The sequence below is a fragment of the Lithobates pipiens genome, unplaced genomic scaffold (assembly GCF_037356315.1).
Source record: "Lithobates pipiens isolate NorthernLeopardFrog02 unplaced genomic scaffold, aLitPip1_a1.2 Scaffold_16, whole genome shotgun sequence".
Taxonomy (NCBI): Eukaryota; Metazoa; Chordata; class Amphibia; order Anura; family Ranidae; genus Lithobates; species Lithobates pipiens.
In genome coordinates this window covers 462,401,544-462,427,143 of record NW_027507748.1, presented here as the reverse complement: position 1 = coordinate 462,427,143, position 25,600 = coordinate 462,401,544, and positions in this window count along the sequence as shown.

The following is a 25,600-nucleotide window of genomic DNA, read 5'->3' as shown; positions in this document are numbered from 1 at the left end:
TGTCGATTCTTGAGCGCAGCCGTTGATCCCTGTCTTTGTCATGGGTATCATTTGGTTTCACCTATCACGCTCCGACACGAATAGTCCCACCTATGTGCTAATTCGTTTCGGCGTGCCCCAGGACTGGCCTCATTTCAGTACATGCTCCAGAGTCCGTTTCGTGCTCAGTCGCAAAGTTACGGCATGGCGATTCGGGCCTCTGTCATGGCGGATTCACTCATTTCACTCATCTCACTGTCACCTCCTGCACCTCGGTTCAAACCCAGTTGTTTTACAAATTCGGGTTCTGGACAGGGGGCCATGCTCATTTGGCCTCATTTCACTAATTGCCTCATTTCAGTACATGCTCCAGAGTCCGGCTCGCTGTCAGTGGCCCCTGTGACACGACCGAGCTGCGCTTCTGCCATGGCAGGTTCTCATCAAAGGCAACATTTCGTTTATGTTTGTTCGTCTCATTTCATTTCATTTCATTTAAAAAAAAAAAAGGGGGGGGGGGGAAAGAAGAAATAATAATAATAGGAAAAGGGAAAAAAAATGTATATCTTAAAAAAAAATAAAAAAAAACATTTCGTTGTTTGTTTGTCTCGTTTCATTTTATTTTATGTAATTTCGTTTCATTTCAAAGCTCACCACTCCCATTAGGAGTCACCATTTGGCCAGTTGTCTATGACAGGTATGGAATCCTCAACTGGTTTTGCCTTTGTGTTTACAGCTCAGTCAAGTCCAGTAGCACACTCCATGCACTGATTCATCTAGGCATGCCCCAGGTGTCTTGACCTCATTTCGTTCTGTGCTCCGCAGTTCCAACTCATCATTAATCATAAACATACCAATTCTTGTCTATATCACGGCAAACGTTTAATTTATTTCATTCCACATATTCATCGCTTACCAACTCAAATCCCTCAAACCAGCAACGCATTAATCCGCACCCGTCTTGTTAGCCTTATGGGTATAACTCAGCAATTCATATCGGATTCATTGTCATCTACTCCACGATCGTTTGGGTCGGATTATCACATAACCAATTCATAGGATTCATTTCACACCTACATCCGGGTTCATATCGGATTCATTTCGCACGCATCCAAGTACAACTCTGTGCAAGCTCGTTGCTAGCACGCATCCAATCACAAACATCCTGCAGTCACCACAAGCACATCTAGGCATAACTCCCTGCAATCGTGGCAGACTCACATCCAAGCATAAACTTCTTGCAATCGTTGCAAACACGCATCCAAGCATAGACTTCTGGCAATAGTTGCTAGCACACATCCTAGCACAAACTTTGCAGTTGTCGCCAGCAAGCCCCAGGCACAAATGTAGTACTATCCTTGCTGGCAGGCAGTTCTGGCTGGCTCAGTGCATTGCTGGGTAAGGCCTGGATATCTTCCTAACGTACGTAGTATAATGGGGTGCTATATCATAGGTAGGTTGATCCAGGGAGAAATCTGATTGCCACTCGAGGGGTCAGGAAGGAATTTTTTCCCCTGCTGTAGCTAATTAGAGCATGCTCTGCGGGGGTTTTTTGCCTTCCTCTGGATCAGCTGTGGGGTTAGCATTGGGTGTGTCGGGTTGTGCAATGTTTGTCTAAATTGTTGATTTTGTCGTGGGCTGGGTGGACTTTGTCTTTTCAACCTAGCTAACTACGCATCCTAGCATAACTTCTTGCAATCGCAGCAAGCACGCATCTTGGCATAACTTATTCAGCCTTTTCAGGTCTTACTGCTCACAGCCCGGTGTCCGGACGTCTGCGACACCACCGAGTCCAGCCACCACAAACACATCTCCAGTGACGTTAACTCCCTTGCTATCATTGTGTGCACACATTTAAGCGCAACACTTGCTATCACGGCTAGGCGTGCAACTTAGCATAACTTGTGATCGTTGCAAGCATTTTGTTGGCACTCAGCCACACATCATTTTCAGCGGTACTCATTCGGCCACTTAGCCCCAGTGACTACGCCACTCCTGACGCTCATTCCTCCCGTTGGGCAGTTGAGTTCAGCTTCCGTCCTACACCAGAGGTTGAGTTGCCACACGCAGCTGGCTTCTTCTCGTAACACGGTCAGGCTATATCTAGCCAGCACCCGACATTTCTATCCTTACAGGACCCCGGTGAGCCGTCTGTTGATGGCCCATACAGTAAGATCCCCTCTAACGGGTATCCAGAAACATCGGCCCGTAGCCAACGCTAGACGCTTGCCCATCACAACTGCCATCTTTAGGGACATGTAGAACATCCTCGCACGCCAGTTTCCCCCTTGACAAGCTGACCCTATCAGGTCAGTTTTTCAAACACTTCACCCACACACAGGGGTATACCTAGAAGCAGCTTCAGTCTGTTTCGGGTATGCTCAGTTCTGCATATGTTCATTCCCCAGGGTTGGTCTTTATGTCATGCATCCTCGTCTTCCCCTCCCAGATTCAGGGCCCCTGTCAGACCCTTAATCTGGATGCCACGGATCTTTCAATTTCAGAGGTTCCGTACTACGTAGATCGGTATATCATGTTTATACTGTCTATCTCGCCCCTATCACCCCAGCTAGGGACAGATGTAAGCGACCATCACAGGCATCGCTGCAATTTTTGGCCACCATCAGGCAACCAGCAGAGATTATTGCAAGATAGGTCTAAATCCCTAGCAGTCATGTCCTGCCTGGGTAGGCTGGTACAGCTGTCGTTGTAATTCAGTTTAAAGTTGACTATACGTTGTTCCTGGCCTAGAGCAATCTCGTAGCAGATGCGCTGTCGTATCTGACTGGAGCCGATCCAGTGTCAGCCATTGTCCTTGGTCGGTCTCACCTAAACCCCGGTGTAGTACGATATCTACAAACAGCGACCAAACTCGTAAACATCTCACTTTCTCGCAACATGCTCAAACTACCAGACGGCCTGGAGGGCCTTCAGAAATTCCGGACACACCACTCCTATGAAACCTCCTACATCCGGCAGTTACTGGCCTTTCCGTCATACTGTCATACCCAGCTGCCTATCCCATAACACTGTTCGGCCATAGCCGGCAGGCAACATTTCTTGTCCTTGCCGGACCCCGCAAACCTTCTTTATTCATGTCCCACGCTGGTTGAACCGTGCTTTGTGAAGTCCAGGAAATCCAACCGATGGTCGGTGACAAATGCTTACCCAAACGGGCGACATCCTTAAGGGTATTCCGACCATCCTGACTATCCCCTCGTTGTTCTCTCCCCTAGCATGGTCCTACAAGCAGCCAGGTGTTGGCCTACTACAGGTTCCTGTGACCTGGAGAGTTTACCTGCGGTAATCCAGCAGGCCGAGAGCTATGTAGACGCTACTTAGCCTGATACAAAGATCACTTTTACAGAATCGGTAACAGCGGGTCCCCAGACAATGTCATTGAATAGCTAGGCAGGTAGGAGTCTGCCTGCTTCACCCAGTACAGCCACAATCCTCAGGTGGAAATAGCTCAGTCATCTGTTAAACTCACTCAGTGGTCAAACTCAATCGTTAAAGAGCAATTCCCTACCAGTATGTTTTTGCCCCCTTATTTTGGTATACCGTACGTTAGACCAGGGCACACCTTCAGGTCTATTTCAAGTGGTAAGTTTATGTTAACCCTGTTTGTCATCGTTATACGTATCGGTCATAGGGATCTGAACCATAAATATAAATAAATATATATATATATACACACATATATATATATATATATATATATATATATATATATATATATATATATTTATATATATATATACATATATATATATATATATATATATATATATATATATATATATATATACATACATACATACATACATATATATACATACATATATATATATATATATATATATATATATATATATATATATATATATATATATATATATATATATATATTAGGGCTGTGGAAATTAAATATTAATTCCTCAATTAATCTATTCATTTTTTTGAGCGATCAAAATTCTTTTGATTGGTAGTCACCTCTCCACCGGCTTCTGGGTCTTCAGGGAGTTCCGTCGGAGATCTCCGGTGACGTCACAGAATTGAAGCCACTGGACTCCTCCCCCTTCCCCAAGTACCTCAGTCTGCTAACGAAGGGAAGGGGGGAGAAGTCCAGTGATGTTGAAGTTCTGATTGAGTGGAAGAGCTATGCATGACGTCACCTGCTGCTGCCCTACGGAACTAACATGATTGTCGGCTTTACATGCTGTGTTTTTATCATCTTTATGTGAGTAGTTTGTGTTTGAATACAAAAATGAAATCTTATACTTAAGCGGTGAGCACTTAAATCTTTTCTCTCTACCCATGATCTGGCGTCCCTGCTGAGATCTAAGGAGACATGAGAGAAGTTTATGGTCCATGTTAACCCTTTTGAAACCTGCTTGCATGTCCACCTTTTTGCACAGGGGTCCATGCCATAAGGTGAGAATGATTAGTTAGACCGGAGGTGGATGGATTGGCACGCTACTGTGGAAAAAAAATTACTTTAGTGCTACAGTTTGAATTTAAAACATATTTGTGTGAACTGTGAAGTTAAGTCATGGATTGTTGAAACTAACTAGTGTCGGGTGATTGTATATAGTGTATACAACATTTACCACTGACTAATGCAGAGTTGCAATGCAAGGAGATCAGCTAAAAGTAGTTGGATCTGTATGTGCGTTATGATTAATCGAAATTAGTCGATTAATCGATTAAAAAAAATTATTAATCGAACGTTAATTTTTTTTATCAATAACAGCCCTATATATATACAGGTGAGACAAACAGGATTGCTGCACTCAATGTTATTGAAAAATAGAAGAAAAAAATATATACATAGAAACAAATATAAAGTTGTTCCATATCAACAGTTTTGGGCTTAAAGCGGTTGTATACCCGCTGAAGTTGTTTTTTTTCCTGACCTGCAAAGAAAAAGGCATAATGAGCTAGTATGCCCCGCATACTACATACTAGCTCATTATGAAATACTTACCTTAGAACGAGGCACCGACATCTGGCCCGATCCACGCCAAGGGAGCTTACATGTTCCCATCGACGTTTCTTCTGGGTATCGAGGCTCCGCACCCTGCCACGATTTCTTTCCAGCAGGGTCCGGCGCCTGCCGGACTTTCAGCCGAGAATCCCCTGTGCGCATGTGCCGCTGCAGTCAGCGGCACATTGCGAGGGGAATATCTCCTAAACTGTACAGGTTTAGGAGATATTTTTTTTACCTACAGGTAAGCCTTATTATAGGCTTTCCTGTAGGTTAAAGTCAAAAAATGTACTATACAACCACTTTAAATCCCCCTTCTTCAGGTAGGAACACACATAAATGACCAACAATTCTCATTTTCAATATAAAATCATCTTACACCGGGAACTAATTAAGCATTTACTCATTTACTCATTAATAAATTAAATCAAACAAACAAAAGCCTTCTATTTTCTAGTATCCTTAATATCAAATCAGTGGCTGAATAAGCTGTGTTCACTCTCCACAATATTAGAGAAGAAATTCTGTCTCAAACCTACCATAAAAATACATACATTTGGTTAAAAAACAAGTAACCATTAAATAGGTACAGGTACAAAATTACATCTCTTATAGCAAATCCCTATACGAAAAATCTCAATAAAAACATTGCACACAAACTTAAATTACCAGTCTGCTAAAAGAAAAAAGGTATCAAAACTATACATTTTTTATAGAAATAGATGTAAGTCATAATTGGAAATTAACCTCCTGGGCTGTAATGTGTCCAGACGATTTATCCACTGAACCTCACGTTTCTGTAATTGAAATCTTCGGTCCCCCCGTCTGTCATGGGGAACTGCATCTATAACCATAGAGATAAAGCGGAGCTGTGCCACTGTATGTTTCATTTGTACAAAATGTCTTGCTAATGGAAGCTGGATTAATTTATCATGTATGGAATAATTTCTGTGTGTCTAGCTATTCGGTCTTTCACTTTCTGTGTAGTCTCCCCCCCCCACATATAAAAAGCCACATGGACGTTTAATAATATAAACAAAAAAAGATGATTGGCACAATCTAAGCCTGAAACTGTTCATATGGAACGGCTTTATATTTGTATATTTGTACTTATTTTTTCTTTATTTTTCAATAAATTCGAGTACAGCAATCCCAGGCTTTTTTCTTATATGTTGCCTGTGGGAGGGCTGATTGCATGTACTAGGAAGACATCTGAATGTCGTTTGCCTCACCTGTATACCTTTATATGCCTATGTGAACGTGCAACGGCATTACTGGGAACCCTCAGCAAGATGGCAACAAATGGCTCCTTCTCCTTCACAGAGGCAGATACTTCCCGGATTTACACAGGTACAATGGGATTAAGAGACTTTTTGACACAAGACTCATTGCTACAGCTTACACGTAAACTAAAGAAACTACTCCAGAGGTTGATCACAATGAAACTTCATGAGATGACGTTGGCTGAGTATTTAAAATTACAATTTATTCCAAGAGGTTTATGTGTCCGACTGATCCCTACCCTGTTTGCACATGATGTGGATTTTAAATCCAAGTTTGCCCAGATCACTAAAAAGTGTTCATTTGATATTTTGACACAAACTGTACAATTTCTACAACAATAACGTATTTCCCTGACCAAGCAAATAATGGATGTGGAGAGACATTTGGATAACCTTTTGAGTCAGGATGAGCTGCTAAGAATGAAAAAAAATTAGTCACTTAAAGAAAAAAATTTGGAAACTCATAAGACGAACAAATTGGAACGAAATCAGGATGATTATGCCTAAAAAAGAGGGTTTGAACATATTTACTGGGTCTAAAAAGGCTGCACACCCAGAAAAAGTATACAGAAAAGGATGTAGAAACAACTCCCCATGGGTTTTTTTAGCAGCTAATTGAGAGACATCAATGAAAAATTAAAAAAATATATATATTTTTTAAATTCTGAATGATGAATACATCACAATAGGTGAATGAACATAATTAAAACATGAGCTCTGGTGTAACAGGAAGATCTGCAAACCTCCATATAATATTATTAAATATACAATTTTCTCCTAAAAATATATATATATATCTCCATTCAATCGAAGATCTCTACTTAAGGTTCCCAAATTTCTTTTACATGTTTCGAGAGACCACTTGATGTAGAGAAATACCCCAAGGCATTTCAACTTGGAACTGGTCACAGTCTTCTTCAGGGGGTTCTTTATTTCTATTGGTATAAGAAGTGGATAATTAACATTGGATTCTCTTACATTATATCTAGACAGGTACCTATACAGGCATCTCCATATATTTACCCTTTCCATCAGATACATGTATGTGAACCAGAGACTCTCATAAAAGCATCAATCTCCGTTGAAGTTGACTCCGAGCTGTCTCCACCCTGCTCTCTATGTCCACAAAGTCTCCCGGGATGGGGGGGGGGAAGAAATTTTCGACATGAACTGGGGGCCCTTTGGGACCTACAAACAGTCACCAAACATTGGAGGTTTTCATCATACAGTCCGAAGAACAGAGAATTTTTGCCTAAAGATAATTTTTTAAAAATGATTATTTACAAGGTATTTCACATCAGCTATTTAGAATATGAGGAGGAGGAGGGGAAACTATATGGGGAAATTAAAAACTTTTAGTAGTCAATTAGAGAATATTTGTAATGTACTCCATGCAGCCTATATCTTCTATTCTATCCTATTATGTTGAAATAAATGGAATATTTTATATCCATTGCTTACAAGATTATTATGTATATAGGTAGTATAGATCATCTAGTAATGATCTAGAAATGACATGAGTGTGTTGGTGCAGTGAATGAAACTGGGTGGAACAAGTGTGTGAATAGCGTGACAAAAAACAGAATGATGTGATGTAAAAGAAAATTAAGTGAAACAATAAGAATATGAATAGGAATAATAATGGATGTGGAGACACATTTGGATAACCTTTTGAGTCAGGATGAGCTGCTAAGAATGAAAAAAATAGTCACTTTTAGAAAAAAATGTGGAAACTCATAAGACGAACAAATTGGAACGAGATCAGGATGATTAGGCTAGTAGCCAATAGTTTTGGTCTAGAAATTTGATCTGAGCATGCATGGCACTTTGTCCGAATTCTCTACACACAATCAGACAAAGTCCGATCGGATCATGTTGGCGGAAAGTTTTATAGCCCAGCTCTAAAACGTTGTCCGTCGGATATTCCGACGGAAACAGTTCGATGGAGCCCACACACAGTCGGATTATCCAAGAACACGGTCCGATTAGACATTTTCCGTCGGAATGTCCGACCGTGTGTACAAGAGCTTAGAGGAACAATCGGAGGAGTAGAGGTAACAATTGCAAATATATATGCACCTAATTGCCACCAAGACCAGTTTATAACCAGGACCCTAGATACATTACGGGAATTCACTAAAGACCAACTGATTCTAGGGGGGCGATTTTAACATTCCATTGATCCCCGCTGAGGATACTTCATCCGGACATTCCTCAATTACTCCCAGCATTAGGCACCGCACCGCACGCTCCCTACACAAGGCACAGTTGATTGACGCATGGAGACTTCTCCATCCGACGGAAAGGGACTACACATTTTACTCTACACCCCATAAACAATATTCCAGGATTGACTACTTTCTAATCCCTCATGTCCAATTACATGCCGTCAGAGACTCCTCAATTGGAACTATCACATGGTCGGACCATGCCCCCATCTTACTATCCTACTCCCTGACTGACAACCTCACCGCCAAAATGAGGACATGGAGATTAAATGAAAGCCTGTTGCAGGATGAGGGGGTGCTTAAAGACGTAGTGAGAGAACTAGATAGCTATTTTAGCAACAACAACACCCCTGACAGTAACTCCAGTATTGTATGGGAAGACCACAAGGCGGTTATCCGCTGAGTTCTCATTAAACATGGGGCACGGATTAAGAGACAATGCACCGCAAAGATGACTGCTTTGCTCAACGACTTACACCTAGCTGAAGCCAGACACAAACACGCTCAGACCCCTTCTGGAGAAGCGGAGATTCGACTTTCCACATACTAAAATTACTGACTTAATGCAATTTCACACTAAGGCGGCGTTACAGATGCGTTGACGGATATCGTATGAGTCTGGAGACAAGTGTGGTAGAATACTAGCCCAAACATTGAAAGAACATTGAAAGAACAAGTACTTGCAAATTATGTGCCTCACATTACAACACCCCACAACCGTAAGGTCACACTCCCATGAGATATAGCAGGAGAATTCAAAGAATTCTATTCATCCCTTTACAACTTGCAGACATCACCCTCTCCACAAACCCACATTGAGAACTACTTGATTAATTCTGACATGCCCAAAATATCAGCGGAACTGTGTGACTCACTAGAAGAGCCCATAACTATAGAAGAGATACAAGCGGTGGTGGGGGCAACAAAGCTAGGGAAGGCCCCGGGACCGGATGGGTTTACTGCCCAATATTCTAAACTGTTACTACTGTCCCTTGGAGAATTCATGCTTAAATTCTTTAACTCATTAGGCTCCGACACGTCATTCGTGCGAGAATCTCTAACGGCACATATCACAGTGATCCCTAAGGAGGGGAAGAGAGGGACAACACGATTAAAGTGCTCAACCTTCTGCATGTGGTCAACAAGAATAAAACTCTGTGTGTCTTTTTAAGCACGGACGTGGATTAGGCCTTTGACAGGGTGGATTGGCGATTTATGACTTCCGTCTTGAGACATATAGGCTTTGGTAACACAATGTTGGCATGGATAAACTCCACTTACTCCCCAGCCCCACAGCTCATGTCCGGGTTAATGGTGTTCTTTCAGAACCCTTTGAGATTAAGAACGGAACTCGCCAGGGATGCCCACTGTCTCCACTCCTCTTCTCGCTGTCATTGGAACCTTTCCTGCGTACTGTGCTTGCCAACCCGGACATTACGGGAGTTTTCGTTGGAGACACAAAACAGAAGAGTGCCGCATATGCAGACGACATGTTATTCTCACTTACTAACCCGGCGATCTCCCTCCCCAATTTACTACAAGAGTTCAGAGATTATGACAATATCTATAATATGAAAATTAACTTTCATTAATCCGAAGCGATGAGCATAGGAATTCCCCATGCCTCCTCATGACTCTCCAAACTAACTTTAAATTTAAGTGGGCAAACACAGCTCTGAAATATCTGGGCACGCACATTCCTCCTAAATTATCCCAAGTATATGCCCTGAACTTCCCCCCGTTACTAGTTGCGATACGCACTCTGCTCACAAAATGGCATAGGGGATTACGTTCTTGGCTTGGTAGATGCAATATCGTCAAGATGTGCATTCACCCTAAATTTCTCTACCTTATACAAGCACTACCGATCCAAATCCCCTCACACTACTTTGACCAGGCTAGAGCCCTACTGTTCGACTTCATCTGGGCCCATAAAAGACCTAGACTTAACAAACGTCAGCTCACTCTGCCCAAACAATACGGAGGTTTGGCAGTACCAGACCTTCGCAAATATTACCAAGCCACCCATCTGACGAGACTTATTGATTGGAACCGCCACAAGACCACAAAACTATGGACCCAACTGGAACAGGCCCAATGTGACATATCCCTGAACAGAGCGCCATGGTGCCATAATCTACTACCAAGAGACGTGAAAAATCACCAGCCTCATTCATATGTTCGTCCCTCTTTATGCGCTCCCGTCTCACGTCATTAGACTCCCCACTCCGCCCGATCCTGTGAACCCCAGAGTTCTCCCCTGGATGTACAGATCCCACTTTTCGCTCCCTAAAGTCATCTGGATTCTTCCAAGCTTCCCACTTTCTTAGGGTTGGTAGTTGGCCTACCACAACTGAACTTATGTCTCCCGTTCTGTCTGGATTTCTGGAAGGCCTTCCAACTAAACCATTTCCTCAAATCATTGCCCCCACTTGGTAATTTCAACCAAACCCTAACCTCTTATGAAGCTTATTGCTCAGAAGAAGGCGTCATGTCCCATGCCTTGTCTACCACATACCAACTACTGATCACGCCCCCGGACGAACACCAACTAAGATGCTTGGAGGCATGGGAAAAGGACATACAGTGCGTATTTACGACATGCCAAAAACAAAATATCCTTCATTTTACACACAAATCCTCCATTTGTACGAGAATACAGGAGACTAATTACAAAATAGTCACCAGATGGTACAATACCCCTGCGAAATTGCAGCAGATCTTCCCAACATCGTCAGACCGATGTTGGAGGTGTCAGGGTTCAGAAATTTACTGACCGTCCCATTTAAAATGACCCAGCCTTTTTTCTACTCCATGCCTCTAATACCTCACGTAAGACATACAAGAAATCTCTGATCCGCCATCTATTAGACGCCGCCAAAGTATGCATTCCTTTGAGCTGGAAATCCACGCAACCTCCGACAATTGGCATGTGGCTTAAAAAAGTTGAGGACATCAAAAAAAATTGAAGATTTAATTCTCACAGACAGAAATCAAAACAAAAGATTCACTGAGGCCGCGTACACACGCGGGGACTGTTCGCCCAACTTTGTCCGCTGAACAGTGTTTCGGCGGACAGTCCGCCCGTGTGTGGGCTTTCAGTGGACAGTTTCAGCGAACAGTTTGCTGAACAAGGTTTTTCGGAATTTCCGAAAAACTGTCCGCTGAAACTTGGTTTCAGCGAACAGTCCCCTCGTGTGTAGGCTTGTTCGTCAAACTAAGTTCCGCGCATGCTCAGAAAGGATTTACACGCCGAAAGTTGTAATGCAGTGTATAGGACGTTGTATTTTCCGTCCCGTCGTACGTGCCGTTCACGTCATCGCGCACGGTTTCAGCAAACTGTTCGTTCGTCGTGTGTGGGCAAGTCCGTCCATGCTAATTTTGAGCGGACTGTTTGCTGAAACTGTTTGATGGACAAAGTTGAGCGAACAGTCCCCGCGTGTGTACGCGGCCTAAGACATGGTCGGGCCGGAACATGTTTATATGTTCAAATGAAGGGCGGGCTCTTCTGGAGAGAGGTACCTTGGATTAGTAAGGCTCTCTTCATGGTGGGAGCTCCTGGATGGGCGGGTCCGCTGTCAATAGCGGGCCATGTACACATAGGCAGATGGCCAATGCAATGGGTGTGCGCTGCCTCCCTGTGCCCCCCCCCTTCCCTATCCTCCCTCTCGTCTTCACTTCCTTCCTCTCCCCTCCATCCTCTGCTTCTCTCTCTCATTATTCTTTGTTCTATCCCTCCGATTTGTCTTTCCTTTTCTAATGTTGGTGTGGGTTTGGTGAGACCGGTGGAGTGGCCGCCATGCCCATGCCATCCTAACACCACAATATCTTTGAAAGCTGGGGCAGGATTTGTGGAACCGTCCAGAGAATCAGGACTACCCTCGGTGAGAGCCGTTGCCCATCTTAGCAAGGAGGGAGGTGACCTACACCTAGGGATGCTCTCCATTATGGAGCAGCTGAGAGAATGAATTGGGTAACTAGGATGTTTAAGGTGGCCCTCTTCCCCTATGTGTATGTTGATGGTCCACTTGTGATATGATGTGTATCTCACCTGTGACTACACTGTTTTATTTATGGTTGATGTTACATCTGGATGCTGTGCTCCATGTTTCTCTGTCATTTTAATAAATAAATAAAATTAGAAAAAAAAAGTATTAGAGTAAAAACAAAACAGATTTGTAAATATCATTGACCTTGTTCTGTTTTATTAACATGTCAGCATTTTTGTTTTTTAAATAACTGCTTTTTACCATAAATCTAATTAAAGACAAGGTGAACTCTCTAGACTGTTACCAGAACAAATGAAGAATGAAGTAACAGCTAGCAGAGCTATCCCCTATTGCTCATATCATAGCACAAATGGCAGACTACTTGATTGGATTTGGCAAGCCGTATCTTGTGCAGGAATCTTGCAGCATAGGGAATACCTTTCTTTTCTATTAATAGAAGTACAAGAAGACATTAAGTTATAAGCCATCGGGCATCAACTTATTAACTTAATTATTGAACTAAAAAGTGTCTTTATCAACCTAAAAACCATAAGGAAGAATCAGATTGATGGTTACGTGCAAGAAAGATTGTTTCTTTGCAAACGGATACAATAGGAAACCTCAGGACTTACTCAATAGCATTCTGCAGGAAACTGTAACATCCACACATTGCATATTGATAAAGCATTTCTGTTTGGCTGTTTACAAGTATGCCTAGTTTTCATATATTTGAAACATACTTAGAAGTCAGTCTACAGTTTATATATATCTGCAGAAAGCAACTTGAGTTTCAGTCATTTCTCAACCTTGTAACATTATTGCTACAGCGTTTGAAAGAAAAAGGTGCATGTTTCATAATCTGTTGGGTAAAAATGTCAGCTGATCAGTTAATTTGTAATGTAATTAATCCTGGCAATCCTATAACCCCTATGGATGAGATGATCTAAAAATTTGTATATGAAAGGCAAATACTGTGCCATTTGATAATCTTGTGAAACAGTAATACAGCAATATCTATTGTTTTTTAATTCTTACAGTTTTTTAATCCTATGCCTGAGTTTTTAAAATGTAGCGGTAAATTGATTTCAGCGCTGACAGTCATGCTAGTATATTGTAATAAATTATTGCATGCCATTGTCTATAAGACGTGATTTGAATTAAACCACAATCTCTCTTTTTTTTTACCAATATTTTTTATTGAAATTTTCAAAGAATATACAAACTTCCAGACTGGAAAATTTACAAAATAAGAATTAGCAATAATTCCGGCCAAGTTCAGTTCAAACATTTCAGTGGGTATAGACTGACAAATGTATCAACTCACACCAACAATTTAAAGGCATAATACAGGTATAACAATGAGCATAATAGGCGTGTAACAAACGATCTGCATGTATGCTTGCCAATGGCCTAAGTAGTAAAGAAAGAACAACAAATAAATGAAAAGAATTAAAAAATGATGATTAAAGAAATAATAAAAAAATAAAAAAAATAAAAATTAGGTGGGGATAGGATAAGGGACAGGGCTGGGGGGTTTGAGATGGACCTAGTTTTCCATTCAAATTAAGGGGGTGTTAATGGCTTAATGATACCTTGCCCTATAAACCTTCCACACGTTATCCCGCTTTGCACTCCTATCAAGTCTTTGTATCAATATGGTTTCGTAAATACAGTTTGTCTTGACAATTGCAATAACTTCAGACATGTTAGGTACCACATCTGACTTGGACTTTTGAGTTATAAGTGATCTGGCAGCTAAAAATATGTGCGAGATGACTGTATGGAACCGAGGAGGGAAAGTCTCAATACCCAAATTTAATAGAGCCAATCCCGGATCGGGAGAGGTAAAATCCCTGTGACAGAAGAAATCAGACGGAACACACTATGCCAGAAACTGGTCAAATGCTTACAGGACCAGAAAACATGTTTAATAGTACCCACTCCTCCACATCTCCTCCAACACAAATCGGAATACTTATTGAAAATTTAGACATCCTATATGGTGTAAGATAGCACCTTAACAACAATTTCTGATGTAGTTCCCAATGGTTAACACATTTTGACGCTCTATAGATTGAATTAATAGCTAGTTGCCACTGTTTTGGGGCATATACTCTCCCCAGGTCCTCCTCCCACTTTATTTAGTGGTAAACACACGTTTGTGCTGGAGGAGGCCATAGAAGAAAGGAGCCCCTTTCATAGTTATTCGTGGGGCCATGTAGTATTTCCAGACATCCTCTTGCAGGTATATCCGGTATGTTTTTAATGAATTTAGAAAATGGGATATCCGACTAAATTTATATTCATCGCTAAGTGTAAGGTCGTATTCTGCTCTAATCGTGTTGACATTTTTAAGCTGTCCTTCCTGAAACAAATCAGTAACTTGGGTGATACCCTTAAGCTGCCAGTATTTTAGAGTGATGTTAGGAATAGCTTTAGATAATAAATCAATGTTTATAGGCACTTCAATCCTTCTCGTCTCCAGCCCCTCAAACCCATGAAGGCCGCTCCATGCCCAAAGTATAGCTTGTATTGTTAGAGGCAGATGTCTCAAGGGAAAGGTCCTCCACCGGTCAAGCAGCAGCAGAGCAAGAAGATCTCCTGTAGGACATATAGATTGTTCAATATCTCACCAAGGGGCAGCAGACCCCTTGGCGAACCAGGTTTTCATTTGCGTGAGCAGAACTGCCTTAAAATACTCCTGTACCCCCACATATCCCATGCCCCCTACCGCTCTATGTTTTATTAAAAGGGCTTTAGAGCATCTTGGTTTCCGTGTATTCCATATGTATTTACTAAGGAGGGAATTTAATGACTTAAGATGCAGGGCTTTTAAGGGGATAGGAAGTGTACGGAACACATAAAGAACCTGAGGGAGTAAAAGCATTTTAAAGGAGGCCAGGTGTCCCGATTTAGTTTATGGAGTAGCGGGAGATAGTTAGAATCTGCTAGCCTGTTTGGATCAGCCGTTATTTGAAGGCCCAGATATGTTATACTATCACTTTTCCACGAGTAAGGAAAGGATTTCTGAAATTTGTGCTGGAGATCTGGTGGGATGTCTAACGGCAGGATAAGGTACTTGGTATTGTTAACTTTATAATACAAAACTTTACTAAATTCATCTAAAATATTATGGGCATGAAGTAAGGATTTAGACAGGGACGTTATGAATAATATGATGTCATCTGCGAAGAGATTAACTTTTTGGGCTTTGTCTTGAAAGGTAAAACCTTTGATATTGGAGTGGGACCTGATTTTTTCGACTAAGGGCTCAATCAATAAATTAAAGATTGAGGGGGATAGGGGGCACCCCTGTCTCGTTCCATTTGTGATACCAAAGGGGTTCGATAGCATACTCGAGGTATAGACCTGTGCGGAAGGGGTGGAGTAGAGATCCTATGTGATTATTCTGTCGAACGCCTTCTCCGCATCCAAAGAGAGGAGCAGAGAAAGCTTCCGACAGATCCTCGCATGGTGAATGATGTCAACAACTCATTTGGTCACTCCCGACGCCTGCCGCCCTGTCTTAAAGCCCGATTGGTCAGGGTCCATTAGGAAGGACAATATGTGTAGGAGTCTCTGAGCCAAGATCTTTGCATAGATCTTCACGTCCATGTTTAGAAGTAGGGATGAGCTTCGAGTTCGAGTGGAACTCATGTTCGACTCGAACATTGCCTGTTCGCTTGTTCAGTGAACAATTTGGGCTGTTCGCAGAAAATTCGAAAAGCCAGAACACACTGTACAAGTCTATGGGAGAAATTTAAAGTGCTAATTTTAAAGGCTAATATGCAAGTTACTGTGCTAAAAAGTGTTTGGGGACCTGGGTCCTGCCACAGGGGACATGGATCAATGCAAAAAAAAGTTTTAAAAACAGCCGTTTTTCAGGAGCAGTGATTTTAATAATGATTAAAGTGAAACAATAAAAGTGTAATATTCCTTTAAATGTCGTACCCTGAGGAGTGTCTATAGTATGCGCATTTTTCCCGTGCTTAGAACTGTCCCTGCACAAAGTGTCATTTCTGCAGAAAAAAATTCATTTAAAATCACTCGCGGCTATAATGAATTGTCGGCTCCGTAATACTCAATGAGTGTTCTCTGTATTACGGGAGCCGACAATTCATTCATTGATTAAAAAAAAAAGCGTGGGGTTCCCCCAAATTCAATTACCAGGCCCTTCAGTTCTGGTATGGATATTAAGGGGAACCCCATGTCAAATACAAAAGAAATTGACGTGGGGTCCCCCTAAAAATCCATACCAGACCCTTTATCTGAGCACACAACCTGGCAGGCCGCAGGAAAAGAGGACGGGACAAGAGAGCGCCCCCCCTCCTGAACCGTACCAGGCCACATGCCCTCAACATTGGGAGGATGCTTTGGGGGTCTGTGACCCCTCAAAGCACCATGTCCCCATGTTGATGGGGACAAGGGCTTCATCCTCACAACCCTGGCCGGTGGATGTGGGGGTCTGTGGGCGAGGAGCTTATAATAATCTGGAAGCCCCCTTTAACAAGGGAACCCCCAGATCCCGGCCCCCGCCTGTTTGTTAAAAAAAAAAAAAAAAGGGCTGGTAATCCACTCTTGCTATCCAGCGACGGATAATTATCTCTCCGGGGTCCAGCGATGGCTGATCTGATCCAGCGACAGAAACCTGCGTTACATCAGAGGGGGGCGTGGTCACCCATATGTCATTGGGAAAGCCCTGGCTTCCCTCACTAGCATCAGAGGGGGCGTGGTCAGGTGACGGGTGGCCCCGCCCTCCTAATATAAGAAACGTCAGGCACCGGGATCCCCGCAGTGTCTCCTCAGTGGAGACAGAAGATGGATGCATGGATGGACTGCGCTGGACTGAAAATCACCCATCGCTGGATCAGATCAGCCATCGCTGGACCCCGGAGAGATGATCATCCGTCGCTGGATTACCACCGCTGGAATCTTTTTTTTTTTTTTTTTTAGTAAAGGAATTTTTCAAAAGTGTGTTTGTCTTATTTAACGATTTTTTACACTTTCTTTGTGAAATGGTAGGGGTACTTTTGTACCCCCTTACCATTTCAAACAGGGGGGGCTGGGATCTGGGGGTCCCCTTGTTAAAGGGGGCTTCCAGATTCTGATAAGCCCCCCGCCCGCAGACCCCCACAACCACTGGCCAGGGTTGTGGGGACGAGGCCCTTGTCCCCATCAACATGGGGACATGGTGCTTTGAGGGGTCACAGACCCCCAAAGCATCCTCCCAATGTTGAGGGCATGTGGCCTGGTACGGTTCAGGAGGGGGGGCACTCTCTCGTCCCCCCTCTTTTCTTGCGGCCTGCCAGGTTACATGCTCGGATAAAGGGTCTGGTATGGATTTTTAGGGGGACCCATGTCAATTTTTTTTATTTGACGCAGGGTTCCCCTTAATATATATACCAGACCTGAAGGGTCTGGTATGGATATTTAGGGGAAACCACATGTCAATTTTTTTTTATTTGACGTGGGGTTCCCTTTAATAGCCATACCAGACCTGAAGGGCCTGGTAATTGAATTTGGGGGAGCCCCACACTTTTTTTTTTATCAATGAATGAATTGTGGGCTCCCGTAATACAGAGAACACTCATTGAGTGTTCTCTGTATTACAGAGCCGACAATTCATTATAGCCGCGAGTGATTTTAAATGAATTTTTTTTCTGCAGAAATTACACTTTGTGCAGGGACAGTTCTAAGCACGGGAAACATGCGCCCCTTCACAGGGCCATCCAGTCCCGGGGTCTTGCCTAGTGGTAGGGAACGGACTACTTTTTGTATCTCTTCCTGTGAAATAGGAGCACTGAGAGTTAGCAGTTGTTCTGCAGACAGTTTTGGGAGATTAATACCCTCCAGAAACATTTGGATTTCTTCTTCTGTCAGTTGCGGGGTGTCGTTGTCTAATTTAATGTTATATAAGGAGGAATAGTACTGAGCAAACATATCTGCTATGTCTTTAGGGTTATATATTTTACTCTTATCCGATGCCTTAAGTAAGTAGGGGATTTTAGTACGAGCTCTGTGTTCCTTTAAGCGTTGAGCTAAATGTTTACCTGCTCTGTTTCCTACTGAGTAGTGTGTTAATTTTAGAAAGTCAACAAGTTTGTTATGGTCCTCTAAAAGCATAAGCCTAAGCTCAGAGCGAAGGCTGCTTAATCTATGTGCCAGCGCAGGGCTAGGAGCAGCCTTGTTTTGGGATTCTAAAAGATTCATCTCTCGAAAGAGGTGGTCAAGTTTACGGGACTTCTGTTTTTTGATCTTCACGCTAGCCTGTAACAAGATTCCCCGCATAAATGCTTTGTGCGCACACAATAAGGTCATGGGTTCTGCCAATGAGTTGGTGTTAGTGATAAAAAATTATTTTAGACTATTGGTCAAAACTTTCACACAATCCCTCTTTTAATTGGGTTAATAAGAAGCACATGCAATATGGTGGCTTTTTACATGTTAAGGCCATTTTTTACGATATGGCACTGTGTTACTTTAACTGACAATTGCATGGTTGTTGCGGCACTGTATCCGAGTAAAATTTATGTAATTTGTCTCCCACAAACAGTGCTTTCTTTTGATGATATTTTATCACCTCTGTGGTTTTTATTTTTTGTGCTATAAACAAAAAAAGACAGACAATTGTGAAATTGTGAAATTGTGAAAATATGACAAAAAATATTTCTCACTTTCTGCTATAAAACAAATTCAATAAAAAAAATCAAATGTCTTCATCAATTTAGGCCAATATATATTCTGCTACATAGTGTATATTGATTGGATTGCGCAAAAGTTATATTCCAAACTATGGAATAGATTTACAAAATGTTTATTTATATTTATTTATTTTTTACTAGTATTTGCAGTAATCAGTGACTTATAGTGGAGTCGACATTGCAGCAGACAATTGGACACTAAGTTACACTTTTTTGGGGACCAGTGACATTAATACACTGATCAGTGCCTAAAAATATGCACTGGCACTATACTAATGACATTGGCAGGGAAGGGGGTAACATCAGGGGCGATAAAAGGGTTAAATGTGTTCCTAGGGAGTGATTACTAACTGTGGGGAATTTGTTTTTACTGTGAGAAGGCAGAAACACAGGATCTCCACCTCCCCTCTCACAGAACAGCAATCTGCCTTGTTTACATCTGCAGAATAATGTAAAAGGGGAACCTTGTGCCAAACAAAAATGAATATAACAAACTTAATATATAGTTGCTCCCCAAAACAATGAAAGAACACTGTGCAATTGGAAAATGGGTGATAGGGAGTGCTGTGTAACTAATAATACGTTTGTTTCCTTATGAGATATTTTGGAGGAGAGGAGGAAACAGCACAGAGGTTTCATCCATTACCTACCTAATAGGATTTCTCTACAGTGCTTCAGACTGTCTTTTTAATTAAAGAGGTTATATTTATCTGGTGAGCAGTTTTCATATCTGAGCACTTTTGGTGTTGTTTTTATGTTAACGGTGAAGGAATTCTTCTCTGCCATCAAGATTTAAGCTACTATCAGTTTACATTTGGACTTTATCACTTCTTTATGTTTTTATTATTCATTTTCTCACATTGGTATATTGATTGTTACACTTTATTTTGGAATTGATTTATCTATGTCCTATAATACTTTTTCAGGCAGGTAGTAGTTACCTCATTTGCACTTTTATCACACATGTCACTTTATGCCATGATATATGGTCTTTAAGATAAGGCACTTATTAATAGTTACACAGCGCTTCCTATCACCCATTTTCCTACATCAGCAGATTGCCGTTCTGTCTCTCTTGGGAATGATCGGTTGGTCCCGGCAGACATCGAATCCGCTGGACCCACTGATTGGCTCCTGCCGTGTCCAATCACAGCAGGAGGGGATCGTTGGCGGCTCGGCTTGTGTGTGTGCCCCAAACCCGGAGTGCAGAATCACATAAAGGTAGGTGATTCTGCACAGGAGACCCGCCTTTCTGCCACATGTATATGGTCTGCAAGTGGTTAAAATGTTAAAAAATGTTTACATAATAAAAAGTTATTGCAAATACCTTTAATTGATTGGAACACAGCACTAGACATCAAAGAGTAGGTTTTTTTTCCAGTGTATGAAAAACTGTGGAAAATAATGAACAGGTTTTAGAGTTCATTTTGGTTAGGATTCAGGTTTTCACTTTGAAAAGAATGGTTATACCTTCAAGCCTCCATGGACTGTGTTCATGCCAAAAAAAAAATCTCGTGCATCTCTTGAACAAACTGGACCATTAGAGGAGAATCTTGTGGGACTGATTGCAGCGCCACAATAAGGACTATTGTCTTGCCGGATGCCAAGTATTTGATTTAGGCCAGTAATACATGGTTCAAATCTTGGCTGATTGTCTCTTATGATTGTTGCTAGTGCTGCTATAGCTGCTAGCCATAATTACTTTCTTCTCCCAGCGGCTTCCCCTTGCTCACCCTCACATCCCCCGCTCGAAGTAGACAGTGGCTCAACACGAGGGATGCCCCGAGGGATGCCCCTGTCTGTGTTGATGGGGGAATCGTGTGAATTTCTTTCCAGGAAAGAAATTTGCACCATGTATTTTTTTTCTGTTGCACTCTAATTAGCCTATTTATAAAGGGGAATTGATCTAAGGATATTGGTAGGAATAGTCTACATCGTGCCAGTATTTTGTGTTTTAGTTATAAAATGTAAAGAATAGTGATAAACCAATAATGTTTTGCATCCTCTGCAAAAAGCTACAAAGAACTCTCATGGATAGAAGTAGAATCTGTCACATGACCTGTTTTAGGGCATGTGACAAGTTTTCTCCTCTTACCATATTTTTTCCATTAAATAGATTGCTTGGGGATTACTTACTATGCAATCAAAACAGGCACTGCTAAAGCAGGAGTATGGCCATGGTTAGTCAATGTCACTATTTTATATGAAAAACACCCTGTTAAGAAAAAGAAAAGTCAACAAATGCTGACCAAAAGCCCTTGTTTTACTCCATTTTTAGAATATAATTTAAAAACAATTTGCATGAAAGTACTATCCTGACAAAAGGTTGTGTTATGTTACTCATATGAATTTAATTAATTGCAGCGTCATCTTGTAGGTTCACTTTCTGCTATAGACAATATTACCTCATTTAGGTCACATTTTTTTCCTGTTCAGTTTTCATTCTATCCCACAAAACATTGCTATACAAATGTAAAAGTGAAACTCTAGCCATAACTTTTTGTTTCCATTTTTAGGTAGAGTGAGGAGGGTTAGGATTGATGTCAGACTTCTTTTTCTGTCTGTTTCCCAAGTTAAGAGATTCACTTTCACCTTTAAAAAAAATCAAAAGGAAACCCAAAATTCTGTGGTTGACATTGTCAATGAGATGCAAATGAGTGCACGTCTCCCCAACAGCGACACACACAACAATACCATTTTAGCTAGAATACTACTTCAAAAGGAAGAAATTTAATTGTGCATTGCACATCTTTATTAAATCATGAACAGCCTATAACCACTGAAAATGAATGACGCTGCTTTTGGAATGCTGGGTAGCTGCATTAATACATCTCCCAATCAAACGAAATAGAAATAAATCAGCTTCATATCTACCATATGAAATTGATCCGATAAATGCATTTGCAAATTGACAAGATCCTGAAATGAGCAGAAACATAAACCAATGCATACAAACAATGATATGATGTGAATGACTCTGGAGGAATTATCTATTGTATGACAGGTACAAAAGATAGATTCTTTGAAGAAAACCCATGTTGTGTAGTTCCCATTTTGTAATAATGAGATGGGGAGAATGTTTTTTCTAGTGTGAATGTTCAACTATATGACAATATGTCTTTGATATTGGACACTGATATTGATCTGGCTGCATCTTTTTCTTTTTCTACAGTTGATAATAACAAAGGCATATGATTTCCTCTTGTTGTAGCCTCCTAGTATCTCATCAAGATGAGCTCAGCATGATCAAGTCATTATTTCCACAAACCTGTCACCAATAGCTTTTATTTGGGCCTCTATATGGTACAAATGTATGCTCTGCATTCATGTTTATACCGGGGACAGAACAAATGTATCAAGGAAAGGAGTTTAAAAAGAACGAGCACACACATCAAAATGCAGGTCAAAACAACGTTCCTTTAGCTCTTCTAATTAAATCAGATGAGGTGGAAACAAACTGGGGGAGGCTATCCCTTCCACAGGGCATGGGGCACATAAACACGATCCATATAAAACTGTCTCTCCAACCTTGGTGCCACCAATGGTCTAACTACAGCCATAGTAGATCATGTTATTACTATGGTCCAGTAGCACAGAAAAGTCAGTACTGTAGTGTAATATAATGTCAGTATATTGATTTATGAATATGGGAATAACATTTACAAATAATTCAGGCTCAAATAAATATGTACACAGATCTGAAAAGGCTGACTGCCTCAAAATCAAATCTCAGTTGTGCATGTGGTTCCCATAATAATTCCATACCTAACTATATAACACATTGGCTTATATTGGATTCTTTATGAAATCAGACTTTTTTGGGTACAGATAGCGTTGGACTGGATTCTCCTGGGCCTACAAGTAAACCACGTTGTGTGGTCCTACCACAGGATCAGTAAAAGAAAATACTATTCAGAATAGACATTAAAAATAATAAAGATAATAGACATTTACATTAAAGATAATAAAAATAATAAACATCTACATTGAAAATAAAATACACAATAACATTAAATATACAGTAAAAATTTATTTACTTTATTAATGTGAAGTATTACACAGCAATCAAGGATAGTCATAAGGATCCACCAGAGGCTCAATGGTCAATCTGATTTAGGAGCTAAAACAACAGCAAACTGACTATTAGGGTCTTAGCAATAATATAATTCCAAAGCTGGCTGCACTGGTCTGGTGAGAGTGGCACTTGTGTAGCATTATAGCGGTGGCAGCACCCGAGAGCCAATCCAAAAATTGGCTGGAGTGTCGACATCGCAGGAATCCTGGACAGGTAAGTGTCCTGATATTGAAAGTCAGAAGCTATAGTATTTGTAGCTGCTGACTTTGGGCCCTTTTTCACATGGGCTGTCCGATCGGGTCCACCTGTTACTTTTTCAGGTGGATCTGATCGGATGCTTCATTCCCTCTTATAGAGCGGTGGGTGTCAGCAGTGACATATCTGCTAATACCCGCTGCTATCCAATCCGATCCTGTCCTCAAAATCCAGATGGATGGAGACCTGATTTTCCATCCGTCTGGCGGATTGAATGAAAATGGACATCCATTTTCATCTGATCTCCCCATAGTGGACAGCGGGGCTCTGACAGGTCCGTCCCTGCACAGTGAGCAGAGATGGATCTGTCATCTGCCTGCTCAGCTGGGATCAATGGAGCGATCACCCACTGAGCAAACCTGAGTCCATCGGGAGGACCGCCCGTGTGAATGAGACCTTTTAACGGCATCCTGATTGCTGCATGACTATATACATCAGCAGAATGGCATGGGTGGGCAAAAGGGCATACAGGTATGTCCCCTTTAAGAAGTGGTGCTGTGGTGCTGAGACTGTGGGTCCCATGGACATGATGTCCACTGGGTGCCTGTGATCGTGTCAGGAGAGTTAGAATGGGGAAATGCCTTTGTAAACAAGGCATTTCTCCGTTATGCCTTGTGACATGACAGAGATCACTGCTTCCTGTAATTGGGAGCAGTGATCGCTGTCGTGTTTGTTGAAGCCCACCCCCTTCACAGTTAGAATCACTCCCTAGGACACACTTAACCCCTTCATTGCCCCCTAGTAGTTGATCCATTCACTACCAGTGTCATTTACACCGTAATCAATGCATTTTTACAGCACTGATCGCTGTTTAAATGACAATTGTCCCAAAATAGTTTCAAAAGTATCCGATGTGTCCCTCATAATGTCGCAGTAATGCTAAAAATCGCAGATCATTGCCTTTGCTTTGCTTTGAACATTGTTATATGTCCTTTTATGTGGATTAGATATATATTTATGTGCACTGTTTTGCTAATAATAGAGTTAAAGAGAAAGTAAACCCTCTGTAAAAAAAATAAAAAAGAAACACCCTGCAAGACAAAGGCATAGCATACTAGGTCGTTTTAAATTATATATTACTTACCTGAGATCCAAGGCCCCCGCAGTGGTCCTCGTTCCCCTCCTCCGTCTCCCCGAGTGACTTCCGGGTATCCCGGCTTCGGTGCTGTGACTGGCCGGAGCCGCGATGACGTCACTCCCATGCATGCATGTGGGAGCCTCCACTAACGGCATGATCGCCATTAGAAACGGCATGCTCAGTGCGCCTGCGTGCCGTTGTCTAAGGGACATGCGCCGTAGACATCGGTGCCTGTCCTTTGCAAATATCTCCTAAACCGTGTAGGTTTAGGGGATATTTCTTGCACCCACAGGTAAGTCTTAATCTAGGCTTACCTGTAGGTAAAAGTGGTCTGTAAGGGTTTACAACCACTTTAACAATTTTTTTTCCTCACATTCACATAGTGCTGCACTTTATATGTATAATCTATATCTCCCCACTCTTGTATTGCTATACCCTATCCTTACATATGGTTAGTATGAACAATTTCTCTTACAATATTCATGTATACTTTTCATCCCCTTTCTCTCTTTCTCTTTCTCTCTCTCTCTCATCCTCCCTCTCTCTCTTTAATTTAATTTGTTATAACAAAAAATTGTTTGCATTTTTATTTATTTATTGTTTATGAAACGCCCCACCAAAATCCTCAGCACCAGGCCCATGATGTTCTTAATCTGGTCCTGGGTATGATAGACTGTTGCAAAGCTCCATGTGTGAGCAGAGGAAGATAGTCACCAAACTATAAGAATATCAAACATATACATAATAATAACAGTACAAACAAATTTGTACCTCAAAGTTGTATAGCATGTGGTGTCCTTTTTTATGTTTTCTTTGTAGAAATACTCAGCATTATCTCGGACCTGAGGATTACGGTACTCTTATGGGAGATCATAATGGGATACATTGCTATATCTCACACAATATGGATGTAATGGCTATCCAACTATATTATAACATACCCATATATAAAATAACATACAGTAGATCAGGGTTTCTCAACTCCAGTCCTCAAGGCACCCCAACAGGTCATGTTTTCAGCCTCTCCA